The following is a 17,573-nucleotide window of genomic DNA, read 5'->3' as shown; positions in this document are numbered from 1 at the left end:
TAACAACTAGCTTTTTGAGGGCGAGTTCTACCCGGGTCCCAACAAGTGGTATCAAAGCCGGGTACGTGGCAACCCCGGTTTAGCCTCCGAGGACGGAAATATCCCTCGGGGAAGATCTCGGTAACCTCGGTATGCCTCCGAGGACGGAAAAATCCCTCGGGGAAGATCTCGTAGTCCCACGTTCCTGCAGCGTGGAGGGGCGAGATTGTCCACGGTGCTTCCACATGGAGGGGGACATTGGTTCCCTCCCCTTAACAGCTAGCTTTTTGAGGATAATTCATCACTATAAATGGAAATGATATATCCATTCTCTTTCTTACCCAAGTCAACCCCTTTTGATACTTATACATCCCCCCTATACTACAAATTAGTTAGCTAAGCCACCCCTAGACTGGACATACCACTCCCCTACACTACTTTAAACTACGCTATCTATTATGTTCACTTGCTAGGCAAACATTGACGGATCTAAACGAAAATTTGAAGGGACCTACTTGGGATCCTAAACTACCCTAAGGCACAATTTGGGACTCTAAAACACTAGTTTACTATCCTAACAAAGCTTATTAGGGTTCAGTCAAAATGGGGTGTCTACAGGAGCTCATAAGTTCTTTATATAACGATCTAGAAGGTGCGGAGAAGAAGTTTAAGGAGTCCGAGGAGGCCCTTAAAGAGCTTACCAAAGATCGAACGGCGGCCGGGGCTCTTGATTTTGAAGCGAAGGGGTTCGCACAGTGTAGGAGGGGTTCGCACAGTGGTGGCCAATTTCAAGAAGAGCGAAGAATACGGCTTTGAGATGGCCTTTTATGCTCTTGATTTTGAAGCGAAGGGGTTCGCACAGTGTAGGAGGCAAGTCCTAGAAATTATGTCGGAATTCACCGTCGACCGCTTTACCGCCCCTTCCTCTGGTACGGTCGATCCCGATCCTCCGCTTGTGACCGATCCAGATTCTTAGGTCCTTCTTTTCATTAACTTTATAAGTTTTTTTTTTTTTTTGGATGCACTTTGGAGTAAAACTTATTTATTTTGTTGGTCTGTAATATTTGCCTCTCTAGTGGGGTGTATACTTTGTAGGACCGTGCCTTTTATCGGCACTGTCAATCTGGTACTTATAAGTACCTTCTTTTTGTTTATATGGATACGATACACAAGTTCTATTCCTCATCTCTATGGGGGGAATGAGAATCGTGCTTTCAATTTTACGAACCTCCTGCCTTTCCTCTATGAGGGGCGGGGTTTTCTTTATTATGCTGGTTATTTCCTCTCTCATTCTTATTTTAAAATAAAAAAGGGGGAACCTAGGTAAAAGGATGGGTCGGACATTCAATCCTGTTTCCTTTGCGAGGAATGAGTCGGACGTTAGGTCCTTTTCCCTTTTTCCTCATGTTAGTTAGGGATACACTCTATCTTTCCTTTATAAAGGCAACAACTTTCGGGTATTCCCTTTGTGCTTTGCACGTCGGTTGTCTTTCTTCGATTGATCAATTCGAAGTCGACTGACCCGCCCTCCTTTATGAGGAGGGAACTCTTTATCCAGTGATATTTTTAGTGGCATCCGGGATGATCAACCTCGGTTGCACTTCATATATCATCTGGTTGATCCGAAGATCTGGGCATCGAGTCCTCCTGCCTTTGGGTCGGACGAGTGCCTAACCCTACTCGGCCGGTTTATATACTCAGTCGGTGGGCATTAACCTTATGAGGTTAATTAATGTAATGGCATCGAGTCCTCCAGTCTCATGGGTCGGACGAGTGCTTCACCCTACTCGGCCGGTTTATATACTCGGTGGGTGGGCATTAACCTTATGAGGTTAGCCATATGATTTATGTTTTTAAACATAAGTATATATAAGCTTTGTCTCTACCCATTTTAAGGGTCGGACAAGCGTTTTACCTTGTTTGATAAGTTTGCCTACGCGACTGGTGGGGACTGAAATTATTTAATGTTTGTCAAGCATGTATAGAAACATTTTTCATACATAGAAACATAATAGGAACACTTTTGAAATAAGATTTAAACTTTATTTCATTAAGCTAAATTCCTTATTACATTCTTTAAAAAGAATTGTCCCTACTTATTCATGCATTTGAAAGAAAAACGAAATGAAATAATAAAAGCAAATAAAAGAAAACTAACTAGACTTACTGATAGAATTTTCTTAAGTTCTGCATATGCCATGCCCTGGGGATCGGTGTTCCATCCAGATTTTCCAATTGGCAGGCTCTGGAGCGTAGGATTCTTATAACTCTGTAGGGCCCTTCCCATGAGGGAGTGAGTTTTCCGGCGTTCCTTGGGTCTTAAACCTCTGCCCGTCGGAGTACCAGATCTCCTTCCTTAAGAGCTCTTTCTTTCATCCGATGGTTGTAGTACCGAGCGACCCTTTGCTGATATGCGGCGAATCTGATCCAAGCTTTCTCCCTGGTCTCCTCAACGAGGTCCAAGCTGCTTCTCATGAGTTCGTCATTCATTTGTTCATTATAGCTCTCGACCCTTGGAGAAGGGATGGCTATCTCAATTGGAATAATTGCCTAGACACCGAATGCTAGGTTGAATGGGGATTCACCTGTTGCGGTGCGTGGGGTAGTCGGTAGGCCCATAGGACATTTGGTAACTCCGACGCAAAAGTATTTTTGGCATCTTCAACTCTCTTTCTGAAACTTTGAAGGAGAATCCGAATGATTACCTCAACTTGTCCATTTGCCTGTGGGTGACCGACCAAAGTAAATCTCTGTTCGATCATGAGCCTTTTCGCAAAAATTCCTGAATTGTTTGCTAGCGAATTGGGGCCCATTGTCGGTAACCAACACCCTTGGTATACCATATCTGCATATAATGTCGTGGTAGAAGAAGGTTTCTGTTGCCTTAGAAGTGGCCTTTTTAACCGCCTTAGCCTCCACCCATTTGGTGAAATAGTCTATCGCGACATATAGCATTGTGTGTCCGCCGATTGATGGTGGGAAGGGGCATAATAGATCCATTCCCCACATCGCAAAGGGAATTGGGTTGGAGATAGGGGAGTATTGGGTTGCTGGCTGGCGAGGTACCGATGAAAACTTTTGGCACTGTTCGCACTTCCTGACATAGTTCTGAGCATCCTCAAGTATAGTCAGCCAAAAGAATCCTCGGCGAAGGATCTTGTGAGCTAGCACCTTGCCCCCCGAGTGATATCCACATATGCCTTCATGTACCTCAACCATTGCTCGGTCGGCGTCTGTTGGTCTAAGACACTTTAGTAGTGGCCAAGAAAATGATCGCTTGTAAAGTACTTCGCCTTTTAGGATATAAGGGGCGGGTTTGGCAGTGATTCTCCTTGCTTCCTTTCAGTCCTCAGGTAAGATATCATCTTTGAGGTACTACATTATGGGATCCATCCAGCTGGGTTCGTGATCAATATGGGTAACTTCTTCTCTCTGTATGCTGGGGCGGGAGAGGACCTCAGTATACACGTTTCCCCAGCTAGTTGTTTCAGAGGAGGCCATTCTAGATAAAGCATCGGCTCTTGCATTAAGACTTCTAGAAATCTTCACAATCTCAAATACTTTGAAGAGGAAGATTTTCCCTCTCACATTTTCCAAGTATTTAAGCATCCTTCGATCTTTTGCCTCATAATTTAAATTTTCTCATTAATGAATGAGTTCAATGGTAATTCAGGGCTTCTTTTTTGTCATCATGCAGAGAGAGAGAGAGAGAGAGAGAGAGAGAGAGAGAGAGAGAGAGAGAGAGAGAGAGAGAGAGAGAGAGAGAGATTCTAGGGTTTGTAACAAATTTAACAGGGTGGGGCATGAAGTCTTAACACCCATATTTCTTTCGGTCTTTCCATATAAAAATGGAATAAAAGTTAAAGACCAGAGGGAGTCCTTGTCAGGCATTGTGACAATTTTTCGTTTCCCATTGGGTCTAGGGTTTTGAACAAACCCCCCGAATTTTCTTTTTTAGAAACCCATGGTTTTCTAAGGTTTGCAAAAATTCCCATTGGGTCTAGGGTTTTGAACAAACCCCCAAAATTTCCTTTTTAAGAAATCCACGGTTTTCGTATTTTTGTAAAACTCCCCCCAAATAAGAGGGTGGGGCATGAAGTCTTAACACCCATATTTCTTTCCATACAAAAATGGAATAAAAGTTAAAGACCAGAGGGAGTCCTTGTCAGGCATTGTGACAATTTGTCGTTTCCCATTGGGTCTAGGGTTTTGAACAAACCCCCAAAATGTTCTTTTTTAGAAATCCATGGGTTTCGAAGGTTTGCAAAAATTCCCATTGGGTCTAGGGTTTTGAACAAACCCCCAAAATTTCCTTTTTAGAAATCCATGGTTTTCGTATTTTTGTAAACCCCCCCCCCAAACGACAAAACCCAGGTATCCGTATTGATGACACTCAAAATTTGACTGCACGATCTAACTTCGCAGAACTTATAATCCTGCGCTCATAGAAAAAGCGTTAGCGGGCCCAGAGTTGTGGCTCCGGACGGCCACTTCGACACTCAAGTCAGAGACGGGCAATCACAGACAATAGACAGGGAATGAGAGAGAGCTCAGTCAAGTTAACAGACCCGAGAAGAAGAGAGGGTGGGTTGGATCCCCTTGCTTGAGTGCGTAGTATCCTTTTTGTAGGGGTGGAGATCCACGATCTTGGAGATATCAATCGTGCCTTTGGTTTCGCCCATGTGGAGCGTGATGGCGGGAGAATAAGATCGTGGAGACATCAATCATACCCTAGATTCGATCCACGTATAGCTTGATAGCTGGCGAATAAACACGTGGAGATATGATTTCCGATGATTATGGGCGAAGATCGGGGATGGTGATTTAGGCGGGATGTTTTGAATTCGAAAATTGCGCCTTACGCGTACCGGCCGTCCGGATTTCCCATTTGGGGGCGAGATCTCCGCGATTGTGTTTGGTTCCCTTGGTAGCTCGGTACCGTTCAAGGGAGGAGTATCAAGGAGGTCCAATCAAGGTTCATTACTGAGTGTTGCTGCGGGGACTGTGTCGATCCAGTTGAGTAATGGAGAAGGGGTTTGAGGTTCGGTGCCGAATATACCCTAACATACTGCCCCCCTACTTTCTTGTCCCTTTGTAAGGGTCAAGGAAGTAGTTAAATTTTCAAGTGGTAGGCCGGTGCCGACCTTCTGGAGGTGATGGAGTCGAAGCGTCTTTCTAGGGAATCGGCGGGGGAACTCAATGTCGCTTCATTTAATAGGCGCGTTATCTATCCTTAAGGTTTTTTGGGAAACGACAAAAACACTTAATTCCTGCCTATTTTCCACATGTTTTTTCGGAAAACGGGTCGGGCCATTATTTCCCGCTTTATAGGAGATTTCGAAAATCGGCGGGACATTGAATCCCGCTAGATTTTTTCGCCTGATGGCACTTATAAAAGGGCGGTGAGGGAGAGAGATATCCGTCATCTTTTTCCTTTTCTTTATCCCCTTTTGTCACTTTTCTATTAAAAAATGTCTCAAGAGGCCGCCGGTGATGATCAACTAGGGGCGATAGTCCCGGTAGTGGAAGTGGAGTTGCTTTCGGACGGAGATGAATAAAACCCTCCCGTGGCCCGCAGAACTAGGAGGTCACAGAGGTTGAAGGATTCACCGGCGGTGGAGCTTAGTCCGCCGAAAATAGTAACTCTGGTGGCGGTGGCATCCTCATCGGCTGGAGCTGAGGGGGTGAGTCACGGCCCCCAAAGCAAGAAGAAGCGGAAGGTGGAGACCCCAGAACACTCGGGTTCCCCCCGCTCTTAGGGATTTCCTTGCTCCTGGCGACGTTCCCCACTTCGTCGCCAATTATAAGCGGTCCCTGAAGCATACCATGGAGAGGGGACACGAGGTGGTGGATCAACTTCTCCAGCAAGGCTTGGAGGTTCTCCGGCTGAGGGCCAAAGTCGAAAAGTTGGAGATGGAGAACGAGGCCCTAAGGGTGATGCTGCAAGGAGTGCCGAAGGTGGCACAAGGGCCGGCTCCGCGTCGCCCGGTCTCGAGCCTCATCTGGAGGCGAATTCGCCGGAGGAGGACTCTGAAGAAGATCCGGAGGCAGATTAGGAGGAAGATCTAGGCAAATGATGAGACCTTCGGCTACGACCTTGGCACGGTCGGTTTTGAAGCCTCCTTCAGGGGCAAAGAAGATCGTGCCAAGTGGGCGCCGTGGCGATGCTGAGGTCCAACGTCCGGTAGCGCTTGGCGGTTCACCAGACATAGGATACTGAAGCTCCGGGCTTCGACTTTTCTCAATTCCTTCCTGTCTTTTCTAGCTAGCCGTAGTTTAGCACGGTCCCGAATGTATTTTCTTTTTCTTGTATCTGGCCTAGAAGCCCACCTTTTGTAAAGGTTCCTTCACTTGTGAATGAAAGGATTTTTGTCATTTTCTATGTCTTCCTGCATTGTTTGTATTCAATGTCGCAAGTAGCTTGTAGATAAACTGTGAACTTAGTATTAATGACAATCAGAATCGAACATCGCGACTTACACATCATCATGCGAAGGAACGTCATTTTAGTTGGAGTTACGCTCACGACACAAATGAGAACGTTCGGTCCCGGGCATATTCTAACCTCGTCGCAGACGTAACGTAGTTTGAGTGTAATGTATGACTTTATCAAGAGATACTCGGTACCGGAGGAGTGTTTGTCGATTCGTTCTGAGGGGTATTTCGAGGAGACATGTGTAACGGTCGTGGCTTTTTGGGAAACAGTGGTTTGACGCTTTGAACAATGATAACGAAACGGCGCATTAATGACTTTGGTAATTGTGCGAGTGTCACGGGGTGCCACGTGTCGTATAACGTCAGAGTGACGTGACTTTTGAGTTTTCCCGCGCGTGGACCTATAAAAGCCTGCCCATTTTTCTTTTTTTCTACCATTTTTCTCTTTTTTTCTCTTTTCGTCCATTGCTCCGGCGAGATCTTTTCTCCGGTGGTTCACTTCCTTTTTTCCGTTAAAATCTCTCATTTAGATTCGTTCTTTTGCGTTAACCGGAGATTTGGAGGGCGCTAAGTTCCTTCTCGGCTTGATTTCTCTTTTCTTTCAAGGTGCTGGCTCATCTTCTTCTGCGAGTTTCACGGTTTCCTCCCTCCAATCTCATCGGTGAGTTTCTTAACCCAAACTTTTCATTTTGTTTCTTTAGAGTAATAATGTTGGAGAACACGGATTCTCAAAATCAGTTGATTGAGCCCATGGGGATGGAGGAAACATCCCCTTCTCCCCAAGTCTCGTCGGAGACGGAAGTGGAGAGCATATTGGGGCAATCGTCGGAGATAGAGGCGAGGAGCGCTTTGGGGCGGCCGTCAGAGGTGAGGCCTACAACTAAGACCAAAAAGGTTGGTGGTGGCATGACGATCGCAAGGATCAGAGGATCATTGAAGAGGATAGCGCCACGACCAAGAAAGGAGGTGGGTCCGATTCTTCCAGTCGAACCTCCAGGTGTGGCGGAGTCGATACCGGGTGACGCACCAGTAATTGCCGCTTTAAGAGAGGTTAGGAGCAATTCACGGTCGGCACCGATGGACGTCCAGGCTAGAGTTGTGGCTCAGGAATCTGTGGAATTTCATAAGCCTCGGATGCCCCATGGCGTAGCATATCGTCCTGAAGTAGTCATGGGTTCGATAGGTATCCTTCAACCTTCAGACCTTGATCATCTGCGGGAGAAGTATCACATTCCGGACGATTATGAGGTCCGGCGTCCCAGCCCTGATGAACGTGCGTGTAGTAGTAGTGCGAAGGGAGAGACAACCTTCTATAAGGAGGTTGTTGAAGTGGGAGTCCGCTTCCCTCTCCACTCAATTCTGATAGACTTTTTTGATTTTTTTGGTCTGGCACCTCCCAGATTTTTCCAAATGGGTGGAGGGGTCTTCTGGCGTACATAGTGAAAAGTAAAATGGTGAGGGCCCCACTATCATTGGATGTTATCAGGAAGTGTTTCCTTATAAAGATGAAAGGGGACTAGGTAGACGTGTCCCAGCGGTGGACGCTGATGATCATGGGCGGAGCCCTCTTCCATTAAATGGTGGAAGAATGAGGTCTTTTTTTATAAAATCGCCTCAAACAGCTGGATGGCGATTCCCCTTTGATTGGAGAAAGCCCAATGGGGAGAAAATGGGGTTGCAGTTTTCTCTAGGGACTTTGAGTCAGTTAATTTTCAACGATGTCGTGGGTAGGTGTGTGGATGTAGGGAAGGAGAGGTTCAACGTTCGGGATTTCAAATCCGAACATGTATTGGTGAAGTTTGGTTTGAGCAACGTCGTGTTAGACTCGGAGGACGAGGCTCGGAGCGAGGGGGAGGAATACGGAACAAGTGTTGACGAGAGTCAGTCTGGTGATTCTCTTCTCCGATCGTCCTTTTCGTATTTCTGCTCACTCTCCTTCTATTGTATTGTGACTGGTTTTCTGGTTTTATCGCAGAAATGGCGGCATAAGGTCCAGGCACTAATATTTCTACCTCGGCAATGGAGGAGGCGAAGAGATTGAAGGCCGAGGAAGTGGCTCGGCAAAAAAAGTACAGAGCCGTGAAGCGCCAGGCAGCTAAGGCCGGCCCTGACTGTGGGGACTACGGGGGCCGCATCTCCGGAGAAATCCGTGCATAGCAAGCGGCAGGCAGAAATGTTGGAGAAGAGCCCCAGTAAAAAGGGTAAGTCGATCGAAGAGGGGGGTAAGGGTAAATGCCAAGTTGTGAGCCAGGAGTCTTTGCCCGTCGAGGGTTGCGAGGGAACCCATGCTTATTTCAAGCCGGGGACTCTTCCGAAAGATCAGGCGACCCAACAAGGGTCTTATTTCGACCCTAACTCGAAAGTGGGTACTGAAGATTCCGGCTTTTGGAACCCCAGGGTGGCTGTAGAAATGGCGATGACGAGTGTTCTACCGAGAGACTTGGCGGATTTGGAGAGAAGTTCGCACTCCGCCGTAGGCCGGGACATGGTCGTTGTAGCAAGGAAGGTGCGTATTTTATTTTTACTTTTCTGGATATCCTTTGGTTCCTGCAACCATATTTACCTTTTCTCTTTTTGCTTGTAGTTGTCAGATATTTGCACCCATGCCTCGCGGCGAATGGAAAAGTACCACTCACTTTATGCTCATGCCTCCAAGGAGATGAAGAATCAAGTGGAAGCTCGTGCGAATGACCAGAAGGTGTTCGAGGATTCCCTGGCGAACGTTCGGGCGAATGCTGAGGCTGAGCTCCAAAAGGTCAAAAACGAACTTGTCAGTGAAAAGGAGATTCGTGCTGAACTAGAGAAGGCGCTGGACAGGCCGCTGAGTGAGAGGAGGAGGTTCGGTCCCGGGCGATCTCCGAATTCCGCCAATCTCAGGAGTATCAAATGGATATGGCGCTCCACGTTCTGGAGTTTGAGGCGAAAGGTTTCGTTGACTGTCAAAGCCAAATTAAGGCCATAGATTCTACTTTTCCCATCGAAAGACTGGAGGGACCGCCAGGAACTGAGCTTTCTGAGGGAGAGGATTCCGAGGTGACCGAAGTCAATGAGGCAAATCTGGCGGTTACGTCTCCTGGAATAGAATCATCGGTCCCTGCTATTGTGGCGCCTTTTACCGAGGAAGTTTTAGAGAAGGAAACTTAGGGACAGGTCCCTTGAAATTTTATCTTTACCTTTTATAATCTGGTTCTGTAAAAACTTAACTTTATTTTGTTGTGGATGGAAGGGGTTTGTCCTTCGAAGTGACTTTGGTGATGTACTTTAAGATACTCTTACTTTTCTTGGAGATGCACTTAAAACACTTTTACCTTTCATTGGCGGTGATGACTTTTTTGTCGATCCTCGTAGAATGCTTAACTTTCCCTTGAATTAGATAGACTCTTTACCGAACCTTTTGGGGCATCGGTTTATGGGTCATATCTTTTAAGTAGATGGACGCTCTACCGAGCCTCTTGGGGCGTCGGTTTATGGGTCACATCTTTTAAGTAGATGGACGCTCTACCGAGCCTCTTGGGGCGTCGGTTTATGGGTCACGTCTTTTAAGTAGATGGACGCTCTACCGAGCCTCTTGGGGCGTCGGTTTATGGGTCATATCTTTTAAGTAGATGGATGCTCTACCAAGCCTCTTGGGGGCGTCGGTTTATGGGTCACATCTTTTAGGTAGATGGACGCTCTAGCGAGCCTCTTGGGGCGTCGGTTTATGGGTCACATCCTTTATCCTTCGTTCGTAGCTCGCTCGTCGTGGAGAATGCTTATGGAGTAATCATTTTTGGAGATAGATAACCGCAAAGGAGACTTCATTACTTGTGGGAGATGTTTACATGTCTGTAATATCACAAAGACAAAGAACAAACACACAGACTTATTGAAAATAAACGGAAAGATGAAAATGAATTACATTCTTGCCTACGGGTAGAACTATCATCACCCATACCTTTATGATATTGACAGCCTTAATGATAGCCCTCTTATAAATTTGATTGCGTACTGTTGCCATGATTCTCATGTGTGCATGGTCAATTTTTCTTGGAATATGCGAGATGGTCTTATAATCTTATCTCAGTCTCATTGAGCACATTACTAATTTTCTTTTGGAATATGATAAAAATCTGTTGGTTGATAATCTTGTTTGTTATTCTAATAATTCTTCTAATAAATCGACTTTAAAATGTAAGAAGAATAAATGTTGGATTTTCGAGGTTGGCTTAGATTTTAAGGTTTTTTACCATAATCTTTGAATTGTGCTCAAAGGAATTTGGTCATTAAGGTTGTGGTACTGATGTTGTAACATGGAAATGTTTGCTTTGGATCCTTGATATTTGCATAAATAGTTCCAAATACCTACAGTATATTTGCATCGTTTACTGAGATATCCTAATGGCCATTAATGCTAAGAAATACTTCACGAGATTGTGTACAAGTTGTGCATATTTCTGTTTTAGTCAACTTCAGTTCACTTATGCTTCTATTATCATGTGAATGCTCAATTTCAGTTCAGCTAAGTCTATAACATCCGTCATATGTTCCACTTTAGCTCAGTTGTGTCATCACTACCATGTGTATTTCAGCCCATGTCAGTTGTAGATCGGCCTATGTTTTAGTAATTATACAAAACCAGTTAATCCATTTTTGTATTTCAGCTCAACCATAACTGTGCGTATGAATATATATGTCAATGAATGGGTGTGGCGGTGAAGGTGTATGTGTGTGGGTTTGTGTTTGTGTATGTGAAGGTGTTTATGTATATGTATGATTATATGTGCGTTTTGAAAAAGCAAATGTGATATCATGTAGTGTATAGCTGCTGTTCCAACAGGTTATATACTACATGATTTGTGATTTTGGGGTTGAGATAAGAGTATATAATTGTTGCCTTGCATCGCATAGCCACTGTTCAACAGGGTATACATTTAACAATTGAGATCTTGTTTGGTAAAAAAGAAAAAAAAAACTCACAGCTGCTGTCCTATAGTTTCTTTGCTTCATAATTGTGATTTTGGTAGAGTTAAAAGCACATGGTTGCTGCCCTGCAATGAGTAGTTGCTGTCTCACAGGCTATATACTCTGTAGTAGTCATTTTAGCTTGTTGAAATAACATATGGCTGCTGCCCTGCAATGAGTAGTTGCTGTCTCACAGGCTATATACTCTGTAGTAGTCATTTTAGCTTGTTGAATAATATATGGCTGCTGCCCTACAATGAATAGTTGCTGTCTCACAGGTTATATACTCTGTAGTAGTCATTTTGGCTAGGTGAAATAATATATGGTTGCTGTCCATCAATGCATAATTATTGTCTTGCAGTTTATAGGCTTTGAAATTGTAATTTAGTTAAGTTTGCATGTTATGAAATATTGTCTTTGAGTAGAACTCATTCCTTTGAGTGCTCTGAGTATATGAAGCAATTGCCTAGTATTTTGGATGCCTTCAGGTGTTAGTTCTCTATTCATTGCGAAAGGGCGATGAAGGAGCTAGCCCAAGCCCATCCTTAGGGGACTTGCTCAGTCCAAGTAGTACTCCCCTCTTTACTTAGTAGACTTACTTAGTCTTTTAAACACCCTTATTCATTAATCTATTCCTCATTGCAAGGGCAATGAGAGAGTTATCTAGAGCCCCTATTTGGAGACAGGCTTTGTCTCATTAGGGAGTTTCCCCTTTTAGGAGGCTTACTCAGCGTTATGTTAGAGTTTCCCTTCTTTTAGAGTGAGTCTTTGACTCATTTGTCTTTATTGTATAGTCTTTGACTCATTTGTTTTCTTTCGTGTTCTATTAGAGAGTCTTTGACTCCATTGTTTTCTTTAGTTGTATTATTAGAGAGTCTTTGATTCATTTGTTCTTATTAGGGAGTCTTTGACTCATTTGTCCTTATTAGAGAGTCTTTGACTCGTTCGCCCATGATAGCGGTATTAGAGAGTCTTTGACTAATTTCCCCCATTTTTTTAGTTGTTTTTAGGAGCTTCTCCTTAGTGTTGTCGTCCATCTTATTTGTTAGGGACTAGCACAGTCTCATTAGAGCTTTACCTTTTGGGTTTTTAGATCGTTGTCTTTATCCTTGATCATTAGTTTACCTTGTTTAGGGGTTTCCCCTATTTGCCCTAGGGTTTGGCCCTAGGGTTTTGCTTTGTATGTTCCCTCCGGTCTTTGACCAAAAGGGTGAAATCAGAAATCTAAAATCCAAAAATATTTTAAAACATTCAAAATTCAAAAACATAAAAAACATTTGAAAAACCTTAAGGAAAAGGAATCTAAAGTGTTAAATGTTTTAGAAGTAGTAATTAGGAGAGTTCGTTTTGAACTACGTTGGCTTGATCATCTCTCACGAGGTACGTAGTGCAGCTTGGGATCTTTATCCCGAGTTCAGCCAAACCTTGTAAATAAACTTTAAAAAAATTTCAAAAGCCTTTAAAACTTTGTTTTCAAAAGATCTTCCTCTAGAGTTAGGAGTTTCTCCTAGATAGAGAGTTTTAGAGTTATGAGTTTCTTTTGATAGGGTGTTTGATTGTTTGTTTGTTGTGTGCTTGTTCTAGAGTTAGGGGTCTGTCCTAGAGTTATAGGAACGCCTCTGTCCGGTCAGTTGGCGATCCATATCGCCTATTGATGACTAGAATATGATACGTTAGTCCACCCTTTGTTTTCCTTAGGAAACACAGCCTAGTTACACATAGGTAGTAGGAACCACCTGCATTAGCTTAGGGCTAATCTGCATTTAGTTAGGGCATATAGGGTGTCCTAAAATCCACAATTCACTGGAATTTAAATAATCGTACAAGAAACTTTAATAACTGGTCCGGTCTTTTAGATCGAGTCTAGGATAGAGGTCTATGTGTCTTAGGCATCATAGCTTAGAATAAGCGCGAAGAACTACGTTGCTCTGATTCTTGCGGAGGCGGGGATACGTAGGCTTCTTTGGATGAATATCAGACTATCCAAGGACTCGGGCTAAATGGTTTAGAGTTTTAGGATTTGTTATGATTGTGTGTTTGGTTATGTTTTCTTACTTTCTTGTACAGACCCTATACCTTTAGTTGTAGCATGCATGTGTTTGCACATCAGAACTTAGACACTCATTAGGCATGTCACTTATAACCTAGCTATGCTTAGGTGATACATCTTTCATTTTATTTTGTGCATGCTTATTACTTTATCCTCAGGAAATGCATGTTTAGGTAGACGACTCCTGAGGATTGTTCCCATTTTATATGATTTTCGCCCGAAACTCTTCGAGGTTAATAATAAATGGCATAAGAGACCAAGTGCTTGCACTCGGACGAATTGGGGGTGCTCTTCGGACCTTCTCCATTAGTAATCAGGCACGAGCCCATATATATTTCTGGTTATCCATTCTACAGAGGATTTGATTTTGGGGTTCCATAGCCTATCCATGGATGGCGACTATGAGTTATTTTAGGTACGTCATGGTTTGAGGATTTATCCTTGGATCAAGAGGTATCTAGTATATATCGCCACTCGTGCTATGCTATGAGGGTGGCAACCGTTTCGAGAGTTCCTTGGCAGAGCTCTTATTCACGTGGAGGATCCAGAGGCTGTTGGAGGACTCGTTCCCTCAGCGTATCTCGGATCGGGGTCCACAACATGGCATTCCGCTGTTTGTAGTGCAAAGCATGGGTCATTAGACCCTAAACAAACCCAATTAAGCCTCACTTCTAGTTCATTAAGAACTTTTTCTTATTCTCAAGATAGGAATAGGAGAGAACTAGCATCGTACATCATACAAGATAAGCAACCATTTATTATGACCGAAAGTAAAATATTTGAGAAATATATTCAAAGAGCTCTAAATCCTGCTTTTAAAAATGTGACTAGAAATACTATAAAATCAGATTCCTTTAAATTATTTATTGAAAGCAAAGAACAATTGATTTCAAGTTTTGAAAATTTTAATGGAAAAATTGCACTTACTTTTGATATTTGGACTAGTAAACAAAATGAAGGCTATATTTGTGTAACATGACATTATATTAATTCGAACTGAATGTTAGAAAAAAGAATACTTAGTTTTACTCAATTAGAATTCCCACATAATGGTCATTCTATATCAAAATATATATTATCTACTATTCACGATTTTAAAATTCAAAATAAATTTTTTTCTTTTAGCTTCGATAATGCTAGTAATAATACTGCATCAATAGGGTTATTAAAATCTCAATTGAAACCTATTTTAGATGGACAACTACTTTATATTAGATTTGCATGTCATATTTTAAATTTAACTGTACAAGATGGTTTATCAAAAATTGCACCACAGATAGGGATTATTAAGAATTGTCTTCAATTTATTCAGTCTTCAGGGCATAGAAGACAAGAATTTAAAGCTTTATGTAAAAGTTTTGAAAAAAATTACAAAAAAATCCCCTTAGATATTAAAACTAGGTGGAATTCAACTTATAAAATGTTAAAAGCATCATTTGAGTTCAAAACTATAATTACAACATTTTGCTAAGCACATATGCCTCCACCTTGCAATCATACTACATCTCTAAAATATTGGAACAATTGTGAAATTATTGCAGATTTATTAGAAGTATTTTTAAATGCAACTTATCTTCTTTCCGGTGTTTACTATCCAACTTCACAATTAATTTTGGGTCAAATATATAAAATTACTATTTGTTTTAAAAACATTAGATCGAGAGTGAGAAATAGAAGTCTACTTCATAGAATGGAGGATAAATTTAGAAAATATTTTTAAGAAATTTCCCCTCTATATTTTTGAAGTACAATAATTGGCCCATGGATCAAGTTACAAGGTTTAGAGGTTATTTTAGATGCATGCAATGAAAACGCAGGTATTGGATCTGAGCATAATATAGATGAGATTACAAATTTATTACATTCTATGTATGCATTGTATGAGACAGAACATGGACATAGAAGACCGAGTTCTTCACAAAACTACCAACTTAGAAATAACCCACTTTGGTCACTAATAAATTAAAAAAGACCGAGAAATAGTGCTAGTACATCTTCTGATGAGCTATCATTATATCTGGGAAATGATTATTCAAGCTACATTGATCCTGATGAATGGGATACTTTTGATGTTTTGACATGGTGGAAAGAACATGAAAAAATATATCCAGTACTATCCGCCATGGCACGTGATCTACTAACCCCCCCCGGTGTCCACAGTAGCATCGGAGTCTGCTTTGAGTGCAGGTAACAGGGTCTTAGATGACACACGAAGCGGAATGTCACCAAAAACAGTAGACGTATGCGTATGCCTCAAGGACTGGTTGGATGCAGATGATAGAGCACAAGACAGAAGATAAGATGACTAACCGACTCACCTGAAGAAATATGAAGATTCGAATTTTTAAGTCGTTAATTTCTACTTGTACTTCACAATGTATTTGTACTTCATTTTTTTTTCTTGTATGTTGGTGGGTTAGAGGCAAGGTCCTATGTCCTCCTCTAATAATTTTCTATATTAACAAAATTTTAAAGTGCCGCCCGGGTTCCTAGATAAATATTCCTTGCACAATCGATCTTTGTTTTAAAAATCTGAGGTATCCAAAGTTTTGGTTTTTTTTTCCCCTTTGCTTCTGTCTGTTACATGCATGCTAGCTTTATCAAGAGTAGGATTGGGTTAAAAGACACAACTTAAAGTTTCTGAACCCAAAATTGCAGTTGAAAACTTGAAATTTTAAAATGAGAAAGATTTTTATATCTTGAAGTGCTCTAATTGAGTAGTTATCTATATTGTTGATGAATTCAAACTCAACGTATCAAGTCCAACTTGGTTTTTGAGTTCTTAAACCTTGCTATGTTTTCTAACCCCACACAATACTCTGTTTTAGTTTTATATAGGGCTGAAGAACGATTCAATTTCAGGAATGTTAAATGGGGACTGTCATCCTCTACTAAGTTTTTCAGCATCTTAGTTGAGATTTGAGAACTCCCTCGCTTTACTAGCATTTGGTAATTTCATAAATTCTATTGATTCATGTCCATCAACTGTGTTATGCAGATGTTCTATTGATACATTTCATTCTTTTTGCCATTTAATTTTGGTCCCATAAAATTACTGACATTTCATAACTCTATATTCTACCATCTTTTATATCAATTTTAAGAACTATTTTAATGAAAGAGGAACAAAATGCAAGATATTTTTACAATTGGGCAGTGCATTCTCAATGTCACAATTGAGTCAAAACTGATTGTGATGTTCTCAGTTTCGTCAATGACAGCAACAAAACAAATCATGAATTATCTTGAAAGATGGATATAGCATCAGCAAGGTTGTTTCTGATCTTCACCGAGCCTTCTAATGGAGTTCATGAATTCATCAATGTAGTACTCCATCACTTACAAAGTTAGGATTGGGATGTTTGAACTTTGAACAAGTGCATTAAATGTTTAAACTTTGCATTATCTTTCTTTTAAATATTTACCATTACTAGCTGTACTTCTAATTGTCTGTGCAATTTGATGTTTTGTTAAGAAGAAAACCCTGTACTGACTGACCTTTAGCATTGGCTTTTTCTTAAGTATAACTATTCATTGATTTTGATATAAAGTTACATTTCTACATCAACATGCATACCATCAGTTTTGTTTTGTTTTTTTTTAAATTCTGTTTCTTCTGTCTGTTGCATGCATGCTAGCTTGATCAAGAGTAGGACTGTGTTATGGTCCTCACTATTTCTATTTGCATATTCTCTCATGTCCTATGGTCATAGATTGTGCTGAGTGTCTAGTTCCACAACAGCTGTCCGTGCCTTGAATGATCATAGTAATCTGTTGATTCTTTTGCTTCCCCTATTCTCTACCCTTTCCAAGCTATTCATTAGCCCCTGAGCAAGATTTGTGGACTTAGTTTGATCTTTCAACCATAGTGCAGGGCTTTTCTTTCTCCTTGTCTCTGCGAATGATTTTGTCAATAATGAGAGGGAACAATGAACATTTCTCAGCTGAAGAAGTACATGCACCATCAATTTGAGATGGTCAAAAACTAAAATAGCCTCATCAAGGGTGGTTAACTAAGCACGTACTGACGTAGGGTAAACAATTATTTCTAAAATACCCTCATTAAGGATCTTGGTGGATTCGAACCACCATACTTTTGCGAACCACAGGTTAGGCCATGTTTCCCAAGTGCTCTTCCATTTGAGCTAAAGATCCATAAGAAGATAGT

Source organism: Tasmannia lanceolata, unplaced genomic scaffold, assembly GCF_043159265.1.
Source record: "Tasmannia lanceolata isolate RefF3 unplaced genomic scaffold, GAP_Taslan_0.1 ptg000013l, whole genome shotgun sequence".
NCBI classification, from domain to species: domain Eukaryota; kingdom Viridiplantae; phylum Streptophyta; class Magnoliopsida; order Canellales; family Winteraceae; genus Tasmannia; species Tasmannia lanceolata.
Note: the sequence above shows the minus strand (reverse complement) of the source record.